At 37.9% G+C, this 18,850-nt stretch overlaps 1 protein-coding gene across 4 annotated transcripts in view; it reads right to left on the bottom strand.

The window, feature by feature from the left end:
- Window positions 1–18,850, bottom strand: part of THRB (thyroid hormone receptor, beta) — a 279,375-nt gene that overhangs the window by 172,422 nt on the left and 88,103 nt on the right. Inside the window, exon 1 of one of the 4 annotated variants that reach the window (XM_005863656.2) lies at window positions 8,860–9,042. The exons of the other annotated variants lie outside the window; for them this stretch is intronic. The gene's annotated coding sequence lies outside the window, so the exon portion shown is untranslated. Of the gene's footprint in view, window positions 1–8,859; window positions 9,043–18,850 lie in introns of those variants that run through there. 4 annotated transcript variants of the gene reach the window in all.

The raw sequence follows: 18,850 nt of genomic DNA on the forward strand, positions 1-18,850 counted from the left end.
TAAACCAAATCTACTTTGGGAACCACCAAAAAAAAGTGGCCATTGTGATCAATTATCACAATGGATGGTAATTATCGCCTAGAAAAATTAGATTTTTAAAAAATATTAACTTTATTTTTAAGAGTTTGAACTTTAAGAGCTTAAATATTATATGGTACAATTACTTTATGGCATCTCGTCTAATAACACACCTTATACTTCATGTGCCTTATATTTTCTCCTTGTTTTTATATGGGATCCTCACTCATCCAGGCAGGATTTACACAACATTTTAGACCTGGATTGTAGTTCAGAAGTTCCCTCATTCAACCCTTGCATTTTATTATTTTTATTTGAAAGTTCTTATTTTATTAAAATAGCTTTGTAATTCATAATTTAAAAAAGCCTTTATTGTTGAAAGTATTACATATATCCTCTTATTTCCCCCATTGACTCCATCCAGCCCGCCCCTCCCCCCCCATCCCAGGCCTTCACCATCCTATTATCTGTGTCCATGGGTTATGCAAGTTCTTTGTCAACCCTTGCATTTTAAAGTGGAGTTTGGAAGGTTCAGAGGGGACAGATCAGATGATGCACAGTGATGATGTATTAGTTGCTGAGTACATCAGGCATTGCAAATATGACGTACAGGTTACTTCCCACTGATCCCAATCCTATAAAGACAAGAGCACTGGCAGACACAGACACAGGCCAATGCAGGAAGGAGAAGGAGAAGGTGGAGAGGGCGGAGGAAACGAACACTCTATCTACCATGTGAGACACTACAGCAGACACTTTGCATGCTACATCTGATTCAGCTTATCCAGACTCTGCCATGGGGTTTTATTCTCAAGTTGCAAAAGAGGAAATGGAGAATAAGCAACGCATCCCAGGCCTGCTAGCTGGTGAGTGGGAGGGCTGAGGTTTGAATTCAGGTCTCTAGTGAGTTCCAAGTGCCTTTTATTGCACATGGCTTCCAAATGCAGAAAGGAAGAATGAGAAGAAAATGGTAAAATCAATTTCCATTGTAAGGCTTTGAAAGCTAGAAGTCTATTGTTTGTCTGAGCCCAATGAGGGAGCAGTGTTTTACCCCCAGGCTGGGTCATTTTTTTGATACTCCCCTCCTCTAAACAACATTTGCAACAACAATTTTAAAATGAAATAAACATGTTCTGCATTCATCTACAATTTGCATTTACCAAACAAAAATAGTTCACCTCCCAGTATACACTTTCTTTCACTGTTTTAAATTGAAAACTCAAATAAAAATTCCAGGTCCCACAGCATGATAGAACTGAAGTAACTCAAGTGCTATTTCTCCAATGGTGCAATCACTAACTATCATTGTTTTTTTTGGAATCTATTTAAGCGCTACCTATGTTGTGCTCCGACTGTCGGAGACACAAACTATTTAAAACATGGAACATCAGTCAAACCTTTAGGAACTAACTGTGCAAACTAACATGGAAACTGCTTCGTGCAGGTGGATCCTACGTGCTGGGGCCGACTGGACAACTGGGACTTCTCTAAATTAACTTGTGAATTTATGTTTCGTAGAAAAATAATAAGAAATAAAATGTGCTAAGTTGAAGTTGAAATATGTTATTAAAACTCAACAGTCATTGCAGCAACTGTTTAGAACTTAGGGCAACAGAATATATTTCCCAGAGGGAGTGTTTTATTCCTGAGGTCATTTAGAACAGGGCAGGAGGATAATAAAGAGCCAATTCACTTTTTTGTAGGTTTTATGATTGTTTTTAAATTCTCTACCGACCAAGTACCCCCTCATTGTGTGCAGTGCCTGCGAGAGACCATTCCTACCACCTCACCCCTGGCATGCCTCTGCCCTGGAATCTTTATTTTGGAAAGAGTATAAATGACTCTTGGTTCTGGCATGCTCCATCACGTCTCAATGCCCTGGGCTCCTACTTGAGCTCCACTGCCTCCGGCTTTATCGTGGCACCGTGTCAGATGATCAGGGCAGGGTGTGTGTGATGCGTGCCTGTGTGTGTGTACAAACGAACAGAAGGAGAAGATTCTCCAACATGAAATGCAGCACGTAGCATAGCTAATGATCCACAGAGTGACTACCTGGGAGGAACAATGCTCTACTCTTCCATAATATTCTCCAGCGCCCCTCCACCCCCATCCACTGGTCTGGGAAAAACTCCCCTTGAACCAAAATGAACAATGGCAGGGAGTGCTGGGGAATCTCCCCAGGCATAATGCCACATTTAAGGCACCAGAGCACCATAGCGCCTCAATGCCAGTTGTACTTCTGACAGATTCAGACTGTCTCCAAGGACTCCCCAAGCTGGGAAATGGCTTTTCAGCTTCGGCTACTCTGGCTTCAGCTTCATTACATGGCATTGCTGTTCAAGATCCTCAATGAAGTCATCACTTGAATTTAGGTCATGTTACCATTGTGGACTCATTCTTTAAAGAGGCTAATGACTTTACATTAACTGAGCTCTGTTTGCATGTAATTTTCAAAAGAGCCCCAGGAAAGAAAGACTATTATTAGCCCCATTTGATGGAGGAAGAAACAGAGGCTTAGGGAGGATTAAAAAAACAACAAAACTTGTAGAAGGTCAGGGAAACAGTGGGGGATAAAGCTGGAAGTCCAGGACAGTTCTAATTTTTAACTCTATTCTCTTAACCTTTACAGTATATTTCTGAGCAATAGCTTAAAAATTCCATGAAAGACAGATACAATTCCAAAGGGATAAATTTAGCTTAGGATTACAGTGCAAAATAAAAGGTAAAGGTTTGTCTCTTCCCAACACTCATAAAAATATGTTTACCCAAGAACCCTAGAGATCCCAAGGCAACATCATTCATAGTCTTGGGGCACAAAAAGGAGAAAGATTATAACTAATGTACAACTACTAAGCATAGATAATGCTTAAAACATGTTTTCTACCATGTCTTCAATTGAAAGATCATATTCTTTGAAGTACACTTGGTAGAGATTTTATGCCATTATCTGAATAATTATCCTTTGTCTGTAAACTGTGTTATTTGTGGATTTCCTTTTAGGTTTACTGTGAAAGCCCCTGCAGAAACTGCCAGTGCTAGGATTATCCACGCCCACCCTTTCTCCCAGATCCTAGGGCCGATGGATGACTGTTGTCCACAAAGTCAGAAACTGTCTAGCTTCTTGCGTCTTCCTTAAGGAGAACGCTATTCCCGGCTCCTCACTTGTGTCACAGCAATATAGGCAGAAGCACATGCAGGCTGGAATCAGGGCACTTTGGAAGCTGATGCCCAATAGAAACCCTTCGGTACTCAGTGGTCCTAAGCCTTGGAAGTGCTGAAGGCAGTTGTCCTTTGGTTCCATGTTGAAGAACAGCTTGAAGAATGGCTTAAGGCATTTTGTATTTATAATTCTTTAAATCAGATATAATGTTGTGTTTATAAGATCTTGCATGAGTGATGCTCATTCTATCTGTTTATTGAAGGAAAGAATAGGCTTAGTTCATGCTCATCATGTCCTTTTTCTGTCCGCCCAATGAAGACGGGAAATGACAGTGTTGTTTTTGAAGTTCTTTCACATACTTTTGGACTCCCACAACACATCTGGGAGATGGAGCAAACACTGCCTTCCATATTTAATAGGTGAGAAAACGGAGGCTTAAAATATTTAGTAGGAGTATTGTTTAATAGGTGAGAAAATGGAGGCTTAAAATATTTAGTAGGAGTATTGGGTCTGTAATTCAAACACTTCTACTCCATGGTGTGCTGGTAAAACAGCTCTCAATAAAGAAGCCACAATTTGCAGCATTTGCTGGTTTTCAGGTGTAAATAATCCCCCACAGTCACTTCAAACTACCAACATGATGCTACTTCATGCAGACATGGGAAGACCTGTGCAGAGTTGGCTCTCTTGAAGCAGTACAAGCTAGCTAGTTCCAGTACAACACAGGATCCTGTAACTCCTAATCCAACGTTCTTCATATGCTATGAGATTGAGTATTTATGGTGTTAAATTAAAACAACTATTTAGCCAAATGTACTGGAAGCCTCAAGACTGTAAGTGCATGGGATGCAGAGTTCCCGGAGGGGAAATTCAGCCACAGGCTTTTTTTCTGCACCCACTGATGTGTTCCTGTGTTGATGACCCAACCCTGGCTACCACAGAATGAACAGAACTGTACCTGAATGCCTCATGTATCTCAGTGGAAGTGCTGAAGGCAGTTTCCTTTGGTTCTATGTTGAAGAATGGCTTTAAGTACATTTCAAGGCATTTTGTATTTATAATTCAGTGGTCCTAAGCCTTGGAAGTGCTGAAGGCAGTTGTCCTTTGGTTCCATGTTGAAGAACAGCTTTAAGTACATTTCAAGGCATTTTGTATTTATAATTCTTTAAATCAGATATAATGTTGTGTTTATAAGATCTTGCATGACTGATGCTCATTCTATCTGTTTATTGAAGGAAAGAATAGGCTTAGTTCATGCTCATCATGTCCTTTCTCTGTCCGCCCAATGAAGACGGGAAATGACAGTGTTGTTTTTGAAGTTCTTTCACATACTTTTGGACTCCCACAACACATCTGGGAGATGGAGCAAACACTGCCTTCCATATTTAATAGGTGAGAAAACGGAGGCTTAAAATATTTAGTAGGAGTATTGGATCTGTAAAACACTTCTCCATGGTGTGCTGGTAAAACAGCTCTCAATAAAGAAGCCACAATTTGCAGCATTTGCTGGTTTTCAGGTGTAAATAATCCCCCACAGTCACCTCAAACTACCAACATGATGCTACTTCATGCAGACGTGGGAAGACCTGTGCAGAGCTGGCTCTCTTGAGGCAGTACAAGCTAGCTAGTTCCAGTACAACACAGGACCCTATAACTCCTAATTCAACGTTCTTCATATGCTATGAGATTAAGTATTTATGGTGTTAAATTAAAACAACTATTTAGCCAAATGTACTGGAAGCCTCAAGACTGTAAGTCACAACACATCTGGGAGATGGAGCAAACACTGCCTTCCATATTTAATAGGTGAGAAAACGGAGGCTTAAAATATTTAGTAGGAGTATTGGATCTGTAATTCAAACACTTCTACTCCATGGTGTGCTGGTAAAACAGCTCTTAATAAAGAAGCCACAATTTGCAGCATTTGCTGGTTTTCAGGTGTAAATAATCCCCCACAGTCACTTCAAACTACCAACATGATGCTACTTCATGCAGACATGGGAAGACCTGTGCAGAGTTGGCTCTCTTGAAGCAGTACAAGCTAGCTAGTTCCAGTACAACACAGGATCCTGTAACTCCTAATCCAACGTTCTTCATATGCTATGAGATTGAGTATTTATGGTGTTAAATTAAAACAACTATTTAGCCAAATGTACTGGAAGCCTCAAGACTGTAAGTGCATGGGATGCAGAGTTCCCGGAGGGGAAATTCAGCCACAGGCATTTTTTCTGCATTCACTGATGTGCTCCTGTGTTGATGACCCGACCCTGGCTACCACAGAATGAACAGAGGGGCTGTTCCTGAAGTGACCCAGGGATCACTATGTCTACTGGAATGAACCTGAGATCAACAGCTCCTCCCAGTCCAATCTCACTGAGACAATATCTTTTAGCCAAAGATTTTGGCCGTTTCCACGCCTGTCTGACCATCCTCATTTTACAGATAGGGGAGGCCAAGGTCACTAATCTAGTGACAATCTTAAAGTCACATAGCTTGACTGAATCATGACCAAGGGGCTTCACTACTGTACCCGAATGCCTCATGTATCTCTGAGAAAAACAAACATTTCTGAAAAATGTATCTTTTATGCTTAGGGAGTTAATCCTATCCCATTGAAAGCGAGATAGGATTTTAGAAGTGGTAATGTTGAGGGCCAACAGACATCCTAGGTCTGTTTTTGCTGTGTTTTTCAGACTATGCTCCATGGAGCCTCCAGGGGCCTAGAGGTCTCATCAGGGACAAAGAAAGAGATAAAGCCGACGATGGAAAGACTTTGGACCCTCCCGTCCAAATGTGAATTAAAGCAGTCACCTGTTTTATATATTGGGTGTCAGATTAATATTTCTTTAAAGAAAGGATTCTCTGACTTGTTGGAAAACCCCAACAAAGATCAAAGTCTAGACTGTTAATTTTCAAACAAGTCTCCTTGGGGTGAGATATTGGCTCTCATAAAACTAAGGGAGACCTCTGGCTGCTCTTTTCCCAGGATCTGGAGAGATAATATGTGTGCAAACACACTGAAAAGAATGAAGGTGTATGTAAGCTGAAGACCACACAGATCCTTCTGCCCCGTCTGACTCGTTCTGAATGCAAGTGGATACCCTGAATGGCAACCTCCCTGGTGATTTTTCTAACTTCTGACCTCCCAAACAGCCCAGCACTCCAAGCCCTCAGCTGACACCTTGGAGGCTGGCCATGACTCCTGGCCGCCTGAATGAGCACACAAAGGTATCTGCTCTTCTCACACTTGCTGGGGTGACTCTAGCACAGGCCACCCAGACCTCTGATAAGCCCTCTGTGAACACAGACAAGGCAGCTGGAAATACTAATAAACAAACACCAGGCTTTCAGGCTACAAACACACAGTCACCTTATCATGCATTTCGGATGGAAAACCAAAGAAAAACATCTTAATGAGCCAAAGTAATTTAACTATTTCAAGTAGAAAAAAGAGACACAGGGGATACGCCCAATCAAACAGTATAGATTTAATTTGCTCCACACTGTATTAACTTAGGGTCTACCCAGAACAAATATTAAATGCTAAATATTGTCCGAGACAACATTATAAGCAAATAGATAAAGACAGACCTAAACTGAAGCACATATTTTAAAAAGCAAATATTCATTCTGAAGCTACAATAAATAAGTACATAGGAAGGGATTACATATATATTGTTTGTTCCTGTTATGCTTCAAAGTATTTAAGTATATGAATGTATAAACCATTTAAGTATGTTTGTATATATGTGTATATATACATATATTTTTAATTGTTCAATTACAGTTTATATTCAATACTATTTTTATTAGTTGCAGGTGTACAGCATAGTGGTTAGGCATTTATATACAAAGTGATGCCTCTTCTACGTCTAGTACCCACCTGGCACCACACATAATTAATTACAATATTATTGACTATATTCTGTATGCTGTAAACTAAATTTACAACGTCCTTCTTAAGACCAATGTAGTATAAATTCTTGCTTGAATAAAAAGCCTTTAAGACTGATACTATTGTTTAAAAGCAATTAAAAATTAAAAATATTTCAAATTACATAAAATAACTGTGAATTAAAGCATGTGTGGAATCCAGATCAGAATGCTATATATATTAGGATGAAGATTCATAAATATTTTATATTTCTCTAGATTTTAATGAGGATACGAATGAACATAAACAGAAATGAAAAGTATAATGAAACTAAAATTAAGTTTTTATTTATCAAGACCTCCTATTTCACTTTCTTCTAAGAGTACAAAAGTAGGTTTATAGTTGCTCATATGGAAAATAATACAATAATTAATAAATAATAACACAAGAACAAACTGTTTCACATACAGCTTTTGCCCCACCCTATATGTGCACTCAGATAAAATGCTTGAATCACATTGGTTACAAATGAATGCAACACACTGAAGATAGGTGTTAGTGTCTTACTAAAAGTTCAGAACACAGGCAGTGATGGAAAATATTTCTCTCTCTGACCCTCAAAGCTTAAATTTCACCACACTTGCCAGGCATGTAAAAAGTTAATCTTTAGCAAAGCTAATGTGCTTAAAATAGTCAGTCGATTGTTCTCAACAAGTTATAAACCTGTATTATGAAACTGTTAAACAGTTGAGATACAAAACTCAAACACACAGATTCTTTTGCACATATTCGCGCCCCCTCTCCCCCTTCCCCTCTTTACTTTTCTTTTATAAAGCCTCAGATTTTATGACTCAGGGATTAACAGACAAGAAAGAAAAGTAATGCAAACTTCTGCAGGGCAAAGCCAAGTGCTAACAGACATATTTTGAAGGGGCACACACTGTCTTTCTTTTCAATAATAACTTTAGATGTGGTTGTTTGTCATATAGAAACACTTCGTGTTCAAAGATTTTATTAAGATTATATTTAGCTATACAAAAAAGAAGAAAGCTACTTCAAAGAACATGCTTAAATGTCACCTAATTCTAAATTTGCCTAGTCCCCTGTACTACTACTACTGATAGAAAATAACAAGAGTCTGAAGAATATTCTCAACATTATCATTACAATCCTAAAAAAATCGGTATTTTGACTCCACTTTATACACAATCTCAAGACCAGGGATTTGAGCACTGCTGGAATTTGAACACAGATCTTCTCATTCAAGTCTAGTTCTCTTTCCCTTACTCCAGAACTGATTCAGCATGACCATATCCTCATATAAAAGAAAATAAGGAGGGGGTGGGAAGAGATTAACCAAAGAACTTATATGCATATATGCATAATCCATAAACACAGATAATGGTGTGGTGAGATGGGAGGGTTTGGGGTGGAGGGAGTCAATGGGGAAACAAATGGGACATCTATAATATTTTCAACACTAAAGATAAATTAGAAAAATAAGAACATCAGGAGATAAATAAATATTGGCTTTTACAGAGATATAGATAAATTAGGAAAGGATCATTCATTTTCACAAAGGATTCACCCCAGATTAAATGACTAGCTCCCATAACTCATTTTACAAGTAAAGAGGCCTGAACTTGTCCTCGCTACTTTTAGGAAATTTTCTGCGAACATGAAGTAGCCTTGCAAATAGAGCCAAGCTTGGGGAGGGATTAAATCTCTTTGTGCTTTTGTTGCAGTTTTACAAAGTCAGTTTTACAACTGGCTCTAATGGATACATGGACATAGGCAACTATAATACCTGGACCGAAGTTTGAAGTAACAGTTCCAGGCACCAGACAACAGACAGTACGTGACTGTGATCCTTGGAAGGAGGGAAACAGAGGAGATAAGCTCCACATTTACGTTGGCTTTCTGCCTCGGGACACTTTTCCAACTGCAGCTCAGGGAAGTGGAGTCCAAACAGAGAGCAGCTGGGTGGAGGAAGTTGAGATCTGGGGAGAGATATGGCAGCCATTTGAGCAGCAGGGTACTGAAAAAGAACCTGTAGAAAGAAAGAACTCCAGAAATATGCCAGAAATATGCATAGGGGTTCCCTTGAGTCTTTAGCTGAATAGTAAACACAATATACACAAAGCCCAGCCAAAAGAGTATTCCATGAGCAGAAGGTTGCACACTGTCAGGAGATGTTGGAATTCCAATCAGCCAGAGAAAAGAGACTTTGAAGAACACTCCCGAGATTCAGTTGAGACCCCCCCAAAAGCAATGTCTTACAGGGACTACCATAGTCCTAGAGTAGGGACCATTCTAGATTTGTCCTAGCAAAGTCTAAAGCCAAGCCTTGCCTAGAGTTCATCTGCCAGAAAATTAAGTGCCTGCTAGATCAAAACTCACCTTCCTGAAGACAAAGACATTCAGTGTTTTAGCACTGTCATATCCACAATGTCCACCATCAAATAAAAATTACTACACTTGTAGTCTGGTTGTTCTCTGAAGTGGGTAGTTTTTTCTACCTGCCCAGTATGTCTTTCTCCCACTTCTAGGGACACAAATGGATAGCAAGAGAATCTTTCTCTCCTATAGGGAACAGATTCCACTTTTTAGTCACTAGTAGCCAAATGACTATGTGGCACAGAATGTCCTACTTCTTGGTCACAGGGATGGACACATGACCCAAGTTGAACCAATGAGTTTCAAACGGGCCGGATCCGGCCCGCGGGCCATAGTTTGCCCACGGCTGGTTTAGTCACTAGTAGCCAAATGACTATGTGGCACAGAATGTCCCACTTCTTGGTCACAGGGATGGACGCATGACCCAAGTTGAACCAATGAGAGTCTTCTTTGGCACACGTTCCCTAAAAATATGGTCATTCAAAGTAGTGTGATTTGAAAGTGGGGGTGCTGATGGCATCATGCCTGCGACATGAAGTGAGCCTGAGCAAAGGATGAGGAAGCAGAGATGCAGCCATGATGGATTTAGTCATGTCAAGAGGACTTTGCAAACCTGGCAGAGTGGGATTCAGAAATGTTCAAGTTCTAGATTATTGAGTAATCACAGTTCTGACAGGGCCTTAGAGGCATGTATGCTGGACTGTGTAGACTGTGACTCAGAATGTTACTTCCCAGCAAGAGAATTAACATTTGATAACTGAAAATGGATAGTCCTGGCTCCTTATTAAAGAGCTGTATTATCTTGGGCAAATCTTTTACCTTGATCCCCCTTCAATCCCCACACCCATGTAAACTGAGAAGAGAAACCTTCTAGGGCTCATTCTAGCTACAGAATTTCATAAACCTATGAAATAAGCAATTTCAAAAGTCAACTAGATAACAAGTTAATGCTAATTTATAAAAGCCAACAAAGGAAGTGTATAAGATGAGAGATACAGGAATCTAGTGACCAAGCTGAAGAAAAAACTCATGTGGTTGCCCAATGCCCCAACTGGCTGATTCTTAGACCAATTTTTCTTCTTTGTTTACAAGGTTGAATTAAACCAATTCTATCATCTAGTAATACGGCTCAAGAGAAACTCAGTGTGAATGAGGCACAGACTGAATTGGGCAAAGATTGTGCACATATTTGGATGAATGTAGTAAAAACTCCTTTTGGTTTCCATCTAAATTCATTTGTTAGTATTACTTGTAAGTCCCATAGTGAATAAGAACTTCCTTTCAATCTACAGGTAGCTTCTGATTTGTTCAAATGAAAATATATGTTATTGGGAAATTCCAATTATATTGGAAAAGAGACAATGCTACTCATTTGTTAGACTTGTGACCAGAGAAAGGTTAGTGCTTAGAGTGCTTAGAAGAAGTAAGAAGATGAAAATGTAAATAATGACAAAGCCAAGCAATCTATAAAAATACTATCTATTTTCTAACCTGATGGCCTCTCAGTTCTTCAGGGATGAGTGACAACAGTCCTAGTAAAATGGGCCATTGAGCCTTTCCTCTTTAAAAAGAAAAAAATTGAGAGGAGACATGAGGCAGGTGCCACAGCTAGAAATTACATGAACGGAGAATTTTGAACTAAAAAACTACCAACATGTATGGTTCCCCCTCCCCCACACTGCTATATATTATCTTAGGACATTCATTTTATTAATAAAACTTTATTTTAATTTGTCTTTTTATAAAATATAGAGAAAATCTGGGAAAAATAGATAAGCATAAAGAAGATAACAAAAATTTTGAAAATCCTGCAATCCAAACACAACTGTTTTTAAAATTAGGTATATGTTTTTTTCAGTTTTTTTCTTGTTTTAATACCAGAATCATTTGACAGCATTTTATAAGCATCATCTCATTTAACCTTTATAAAAACTCTATGAGCCAGGTATTATTCCAGCTTCATAGGTAAAAGATGCACAGCCTGCCTGACTCTGAAGCCTGTGCACTTAACCTCTACACTGCCTTAGATGTGTGTGTGTACATGTACATTTGTATAAGCATTTGTGTTCATTTCTACATTCATGAACACACACTCTTATAATTGTACACTAAAAGTTATAACTATACATAGTATTTTGTGATTTATATTTTTCACTTAGAACATAGCAAGCAAAGTTTCCCAGTTAAGTCACAGAAAGCCACACGCTGAGAGATAAGAAAGGTCAACTGCTATTTGTCAGGTGTTGAGCTCCAAGAAGGGTGAACCAAGGGTACAAAAATCTTGAGAATGTTTTCTGACATGAAAAGGAACCTATGTCTAAAGCCAAGAGAAACAGCCGACTCAGAATCCTTGTAGTGGAAAGGTTTTTGAGCTATAATAGAATGTATTTGGGCGTTTGATTATTATTTGTTTTGTCTGAGCTACTTTCCCCCCTCCAGGAGTGGAAAGTACTACAAAGTAATTCCTATTCAGCCTGAAGATTGTGTGACAAGTCTCCATAATTCAGAAAGGTGATGCAGCAAGGACACCTGACATCTTTACTCTGCTCCATAATGCTGAGCACAGTCAATACATCTTTTATGAATGTGATATATAACTCCTAAGCTTCATCATACAACTCTATGAGTGATAAATCAACTTGGATCCTCATTGATTCCTGCAACTCAACAGTTCACAACAAATTCATTCTTGTTATCCTTAAACCATGTTATTTCAAGTTGCCACTATACCTGTTTTTGAAAAATCACTGTCACTACCATTATCCCAGTTTTTCTTGCAGAAGATTTGGACCCACCTTTTGCTCTCCTATCTTCACTCCTCCCTCCTACCCTAATGCATCAAATTCTATCCATTTGTTTTGGCATTGGCCTTTTCATTTACTGGTCTATTGTTTCAACCTTGGTCAAGGTCCTTATAACAATCACCATCATTTATCCTATATAATAAAAGCCTAATATGCAAATTTTCCCCTCAACTGAAAGTTTGACCAGGAGCTCGACCAGGGGGCAGGGCCGGCAGCAGCAGCAGGTGACCAGGAGAAGGGAGGTGCTCCCAGCCGGCAGCCGCTAGGGACCCTACCTGTGCACGAATTTCATGCACTGGGCCTCTAGTTTCATTATAAGAAGCATAGATACAAAAAAACAGATGGACAGCTGTCAGAGAGGAGGGGGGTTGGGTAGCTGGGTAAAAAAGGTAAAGGGATTAAAAAAAAAACCTCATAGACACAGACAACAGTATGGTAATTACAAGAGGGAAAGGGGGTGGGGGAGGTAAAAGAGGATAAAGGGAGGATACATGGTGATGGAAGGAGACTTGATTTTAGATGGTGAACACGCAATACAATATACATGTGAGATATTAGAGAATTGTACATTTGAAACCTATATAGTTTTATCAACCAATGTCACCCCAATAAATTCAATAAAAATTAAAAAAAGAAAGTGTGAAGAGTTCAGTCTTAAAAAAAAAAAGAAGCATTAGAGGGAAAGGAGCCACTATTAGTAATTATTCTGGTACAAGTTTAATCCTGAGTGTCCTAGACACACAGATATATGTGAAAGAGGATATTCTTTTATTTGCCTACACTGGACCATCCTTGCATTACAGGGGTAAATCCCAGTTATCTGGGTGTATGCTTCTTTTAATGTATCATTATACTTATATGCATTTGTGTTCATTTCTACATGCATTTGTGTTCATTTCTACATGCATTTGTGTTCATTCTTACTATTTTGTTGAGACTTTTGCAGCTATATACATCAGGGTTATTGGGGAGCACTTTTCTTATATTGTCCTTTTCTGGCTTTGGTAATGCAGGCCTCATAAAATGAGTTTGGAAGTGTTTCCTCGCTCCAATTTTTGGAAGAGTATGCAAAAAATTGGCACTAATTCTTCTGTAAATGTTGGTAGGACTCACCAGTGAAACCATCTGGTCCTCAACTTTTCTTTGTTGGGAGGTTTTGATTACTGACTCAATTGGTCTGTTCAGATATCCTATTTCTTCATAATTCAGTCTTTGTAGGTTGTATGTTTCTATGAATTTATCTATTTATTCTAGGTGTCCAATTTGTTGATGTATAATTAAGCATAGTAGTCTCTTATGATCATTTGTTTTTGTGTGATATCTATGTCTCCTCTTCATTCATAATTGTATTTATTTGAGTCCTCTCTCTCTCTCTTTTTTTTGATTAGTCTAGCTAAAAGTCTGTCAGTTTTGTTTATCTTTCAAAGAACCACTTCCTAGTTTTGTTAATATTTCCTGTTTCATTTATTTCTGTTCCAATCTTTACTATTTCCTTCCCTCTGCTAACTTTGGGCTTATTACAAAGGACTTTCTACTACATTAGCTAATCTGATCCTAAAAGACAGATAGGGTAGCAATTATTTGTTCCAATTTTGAAGATAATGAAATTTGACTAAAAAAGCTAAAAGTGATAGTGAAGATAATGTAGCCAAAAATTCCCTTCTTCCAAATTAGTAAGCTGAGTAAAAATTTCAAATATTAAACAACAATATTCAAACAAAGGAAGAGATACAATCTAGTAAAACAATATTTGAAAGATTATGATCAGAGAAAGAGAGATACAACAGCATAGAGATGCAAGAGTAATTACTTTCTATCTCCGAAGTAATTTTAGGAGAGGAAAGCAGTTCTGGGAGAGTTGATGGGAATCACAAAAGCCATATAATGGAGAGGGCAGCTGTCTGGAGGGGATGTAGGCAATGTGGTCTGCAAAAGGTTTTTTACAGAATGAGCTTTTAGAGTAGTAGTCTTGACCCACCACCATGACACCAACTCACCTAAGGGGAATGGGGAACTGAAGCTGGGGAAGAAAGTGCATAGAATAGTCTTTGTCAAAAGCAAAAGCTCCAAAAACTCTCTCTGAATTATAGCATAATCTGCACCCTAGGGATCCCACTGAGAGGTCTAGAAATTGTCCCTTTATAAAAATATAAATGGCATAGTGACATGCTAAATAAACCACAGATCAAAGCATAGAGCCTAAATTCATCAACTATTATTGTCCATGTCTACCAGCAATACCCAATAACTCCCAGCCCTCAAACTTAAGTTCTAAGAGGACATGAACACATCTCAGAGCAGATGGGATGATAAGTATGGTTCATGGATACAATATTGAGGAAAAAGGGTGGTCTAGCTGCACTTTCCACATTAAATATGAGAAAGATAAAAACAAATGACATAGCAATTATGCAAAAAGAAGAAAAAACAGGAAAGAAAGGGGAGGAAAAGAGGGAGGGGGGAGAAAGGTATGGAAGAGAGACTGATAAAAAATACATTCTAAAAAAAAAAGCCTAAAAAACAAAAACAAAATCTACAACAAATACTTTTCATCATAAAAAGCAATAAAAGGAAGAATGTTAATGAAAATAAAGCAAAATTAGATAAAAAGATAGTAGAATGAATAGAAAAATGAGACAGTAGAGCTCAGTATAAAATTAGGACCAAAATGCCACTTCTGCAGTACTAATAATAAATTAGTGGGAAAAAAAGTTGGTAAATTTTGTTTAATGCATTTTTGGCATCTATGGAGATGATTATATATTTTTATTCATTTCCTAGAAAATGGACTGATATCCTTAATAAACAAAAATCTTTCACAAATTAAGAAAGAAAATCAGTAGATGAATGGATGAATATTATGAACAAGCTGGTTACAAAAAAATAAGTACTAATGGCCAATAAACACACATATGTGTACATGCACACACATTCAAGCTTCTTTTAAAGGAAGGCAAATCATAAAAAGATTTAGTATCTATCAGAGTGACAAAGATTAAAACTTTGCTAGTTATTGATGGAATGGGAAACCAAGTAATCTCACAAATTATTGGTATTGGTGCAAAATGCTCTAAATTTATTTAAGGACAATTTAAAAATATCTATCAAATATTAAGTGTACCAATTTTTTAACCCAGTAATTACACTGGTGGGAATCTATCACATCACATTTGCTCAAATCTGCAAATACAAATGCACAGATTCAGTATGCTATTTTAAATTGTACTATTGTTTGAAATACCACCCCTCCAAAAAAAAATCGAACAAAAAATACCAGAAGGAATCTCTATATACCTCTCAATAAGGTACTTGTGAAAGGAATTATGACACATTTGTATCATGCAATAAAATCAATTTATTAAAAAGACATTATTAAAAAGGGGAGTCTCTGAAATTATAACTCACAAAGAAAAAAATATAGGTACCAAACTTATGGACCTGGGTGATAGAGAACATTTTATGGACTTGACCCCAAAGGCAAGGGAGGTAAGGGCAAAAATAAATGAATGGGACTATATCAAACTGAGGAGCTTCTGCACAGCAAAAGAAGTGGATAACAAAACAAACAGGCAGCCAACCAGACAGGAGATGATATTTGCGAACAGTAGCTCTGACAAAGGTTTAATCTCCAAAATATATAAAGAACTCGTAAAACTCAATACCAAACAAATAAACAATCCAATCAAAAAGTGAGCAGAGGACCTGAAAATACACCTCTCCCAAGAAAACATACAAACAGTCCATAGATATATGAAAAGATGTTCAATCTCACTGGCAATCAGGGAAATGCAAATTAAAACTACAATGAGATAACACCTTAAAACAGTTAGAGTGGCCATTATCAAAAAGACAAGCAACAACAAGTATTGGAGAGGCTGTGGAAAAAAGGGAACCCTCATTCACTGCTGGTGGGAATGTAGACTGGTACAATCACTATGGAAAGCAGTCTGCCAATTCCTCAAAAAATTAAAAATAGAGTTACCATACAATCCAACAATCCCATTCCTGGGTATACACCTGAAAAATTCGAAATCGTTTATACGCAAAGATATATGCACCCCTATGTTCATTGCAGCATTATTCACAGTGTCCAAGAGTTGGAAACAGCCAAAGTGCCTATGATAGAGGACTGGATAAAGAAAGATGTGGTATATATACACAATGGAGTACTACATGGCCATAAGAAAGGATGAAATAGTGTCATTTACAACATGGATGGACCTTGAGAACATTATGCAAAGTGAAGTAAGTCAAACTGAGAAAGCTAAGAACTATGTGATTTAATTGATATGTGGAATATAAAACTGAAACTTATGAACACAAACAGCAGTGTGGTGGTTGCCAGAGAGAGGGGGTGGGGGAAGAAAGGGGTTCTAATATGAGGTGACAGGAGAAGATTTGACTTTGGGTGGTGGGCACATGGTCCTATATATAAATTTTGTAAATCAGTAATCCACACATGTAACCTATATGTTCATGTTGACTAATGTCACCCCAATAAAATTGAAAAATTAAAATAAAAGGGGGGGGTCTCTAAACTATATTATTAAGAGAAAAAAATGCAAGCTCAAAACAAAGAGTACAGGATAATTCCATATAGAGAGAGAAACAAACAGAATATTTGTTTCTTTCTTCCTTACCATGTACTTCCAATCCATTACTAAATCATGTGGATTTTGTTTCCCAAAAGACCATGAAAGGCCTCTATTTTTTTCAACCATATGCAAGTCCAAGTTGCTTTCATTCTTGCCCTTGCACTTCTGCAATACCCTTGTAACTGGATTCTAAGTAGGTATTTCTCCCCAGTTTCACTCAGTCTATACTCTGGCCACTCTGGGCATCTTCAGTGCCTTGAATAAACTGTGGTCCTCTTGGCACACACTCTTGGCTTTGCACATTCTCTTGTCCCTGTCTGGAATGTTCCCCTCTAATCCAATTCAGTTGTCCATTCTTCTTTTAGATTTCAGCACAGTGGCCACTTCCTCAGAGAAACTCACACGCTTTTATTTTTATTTTTTGCATTTAATTTATAATTATACCTTTACCTGTATGTGATTAGTTTTTATTTCCTCTGCTAGACTATAATATCTAGGAAAGTTGGTGATGTATCTATTTTTTCTGATCATTGAATCCTCAAGATGATAACTGACTCAGAAATTAGATAAATAAATCTGTTCCTATCTATCTATCTATCTATCTATCTATCATCCATCCATCCATCCATCCATCCATCCTGTAGCTGCATTAAAAATACCTGACAGAAACTATGAACCATGTTGATGTAGAGATTGGGACTAAGGGCAAGGAGAAGAGAGAAAAGTGAAAAGACTCACTTTTTATTTTAAATATTTGCAATTGTTTTCTTTTTATTAAATGCACTGAATAATTAAAAATAATTTATCATAGCAAAACTATTGCTTTCTTGGTAATGACATGAGGTCAAGTGTATCTTAAAATTTTCTCCTTCAGCCTACAAAGGTAATTAGTTTCTTAATATGCTATCACTAGGACTATAATTGTAACACTGCAAAACCTGCATATTCACATAATTCTCTTTTCTTGCCAATTCAATTCAGTTCTATTTCAAGTGTAGAGTAAATAGATCTTCTCACAAGCATTCTTAGGGGTGTTGTATACTCATTCATGCAAACACATTTCCCCCCTCATTAAAGGTGCTAGAAAATTCCTCCTGGAAATTCAGTCACACTGTCACAGTCTTTTTATAGAAAGGAACAATATGTATGAAACAAGATTCTCTTGATTTTGATTAATGAGCAAAGAAATGGCTTTGCCCCAATTCACCTTAGATCATCTTCCTTTGATGGAACTGCCAGTTCCTATGATAATATTTCCTACAACAACTTGAGAGGGAAAACTCTCAACAACTGGGGAAGAATTGTTTAGATTAATATCTAAGAGATCTTTCTTGGTCTCTATTTCCATGTAATCTACTACTGGTCTCCCTTGGATGCCTTTTTAGTCTGGAGAATTATCTCAGCAGCAGCAGCAGCAGCAGCAGCAATCTGGGCCACACCAAGTCTTGTCACCTTTATATGTGATCACCAACATCTTTTCATTCATCATATTGGGTTGAAGAAATGAGCCTCAGACTTCCTATTTTGGTTTCTAAATGGAGGCAAGTTTGGGTTTAGAACAGCCGTGGGCAAACTACGGCCCGCGGGCCGGATCCGGCCCGTTTGAAATGAATAAAACTAAAAAAAAAAAAAAGACCGTACCCTTTTATGTAATGATGTTTACTTTGAATTTATATTAGTTCACACAAACACTCCATCCATGCTTTTGTTCTGGCCCTCTGGTCCAGTTTAAGAACCCATTGTGGCCCTCGAGTCAAAAAGTTTGCCCACCCCTGGTTTAGAAGATAATCATAGAACAACCCTATAGAAGAAGTCCTATAGGTCAGAAAGAAAACAAGGCCATTTAGTGTTTTCAGGTTTCCTGAGTTGTTAAATAAGAGGTATGATCTTTTCTGGTTATTTATCAAATTCTGCATTCTTATATACTGGAAATTGTCACAACTCTGAGAATTGGAGACAAGCCATTAAGTATTAAAAGGTAGTATTAATAATATAATGGAAA

Source organism: Myotis brandtii, unplaced genomic scaffold (assembly GCF_000412655.1).
Source record: "Myotis brandtii unplaced genomic scaffold, ASM41265v1 scaffold18, whole genome shotgun sequence".
Lineage (NCBI taxonomy): Eukaryota > Metazoa > Chordata > Mammalia > Chiroptera > Vespertilionidae > Myotis > Myotis brandtii.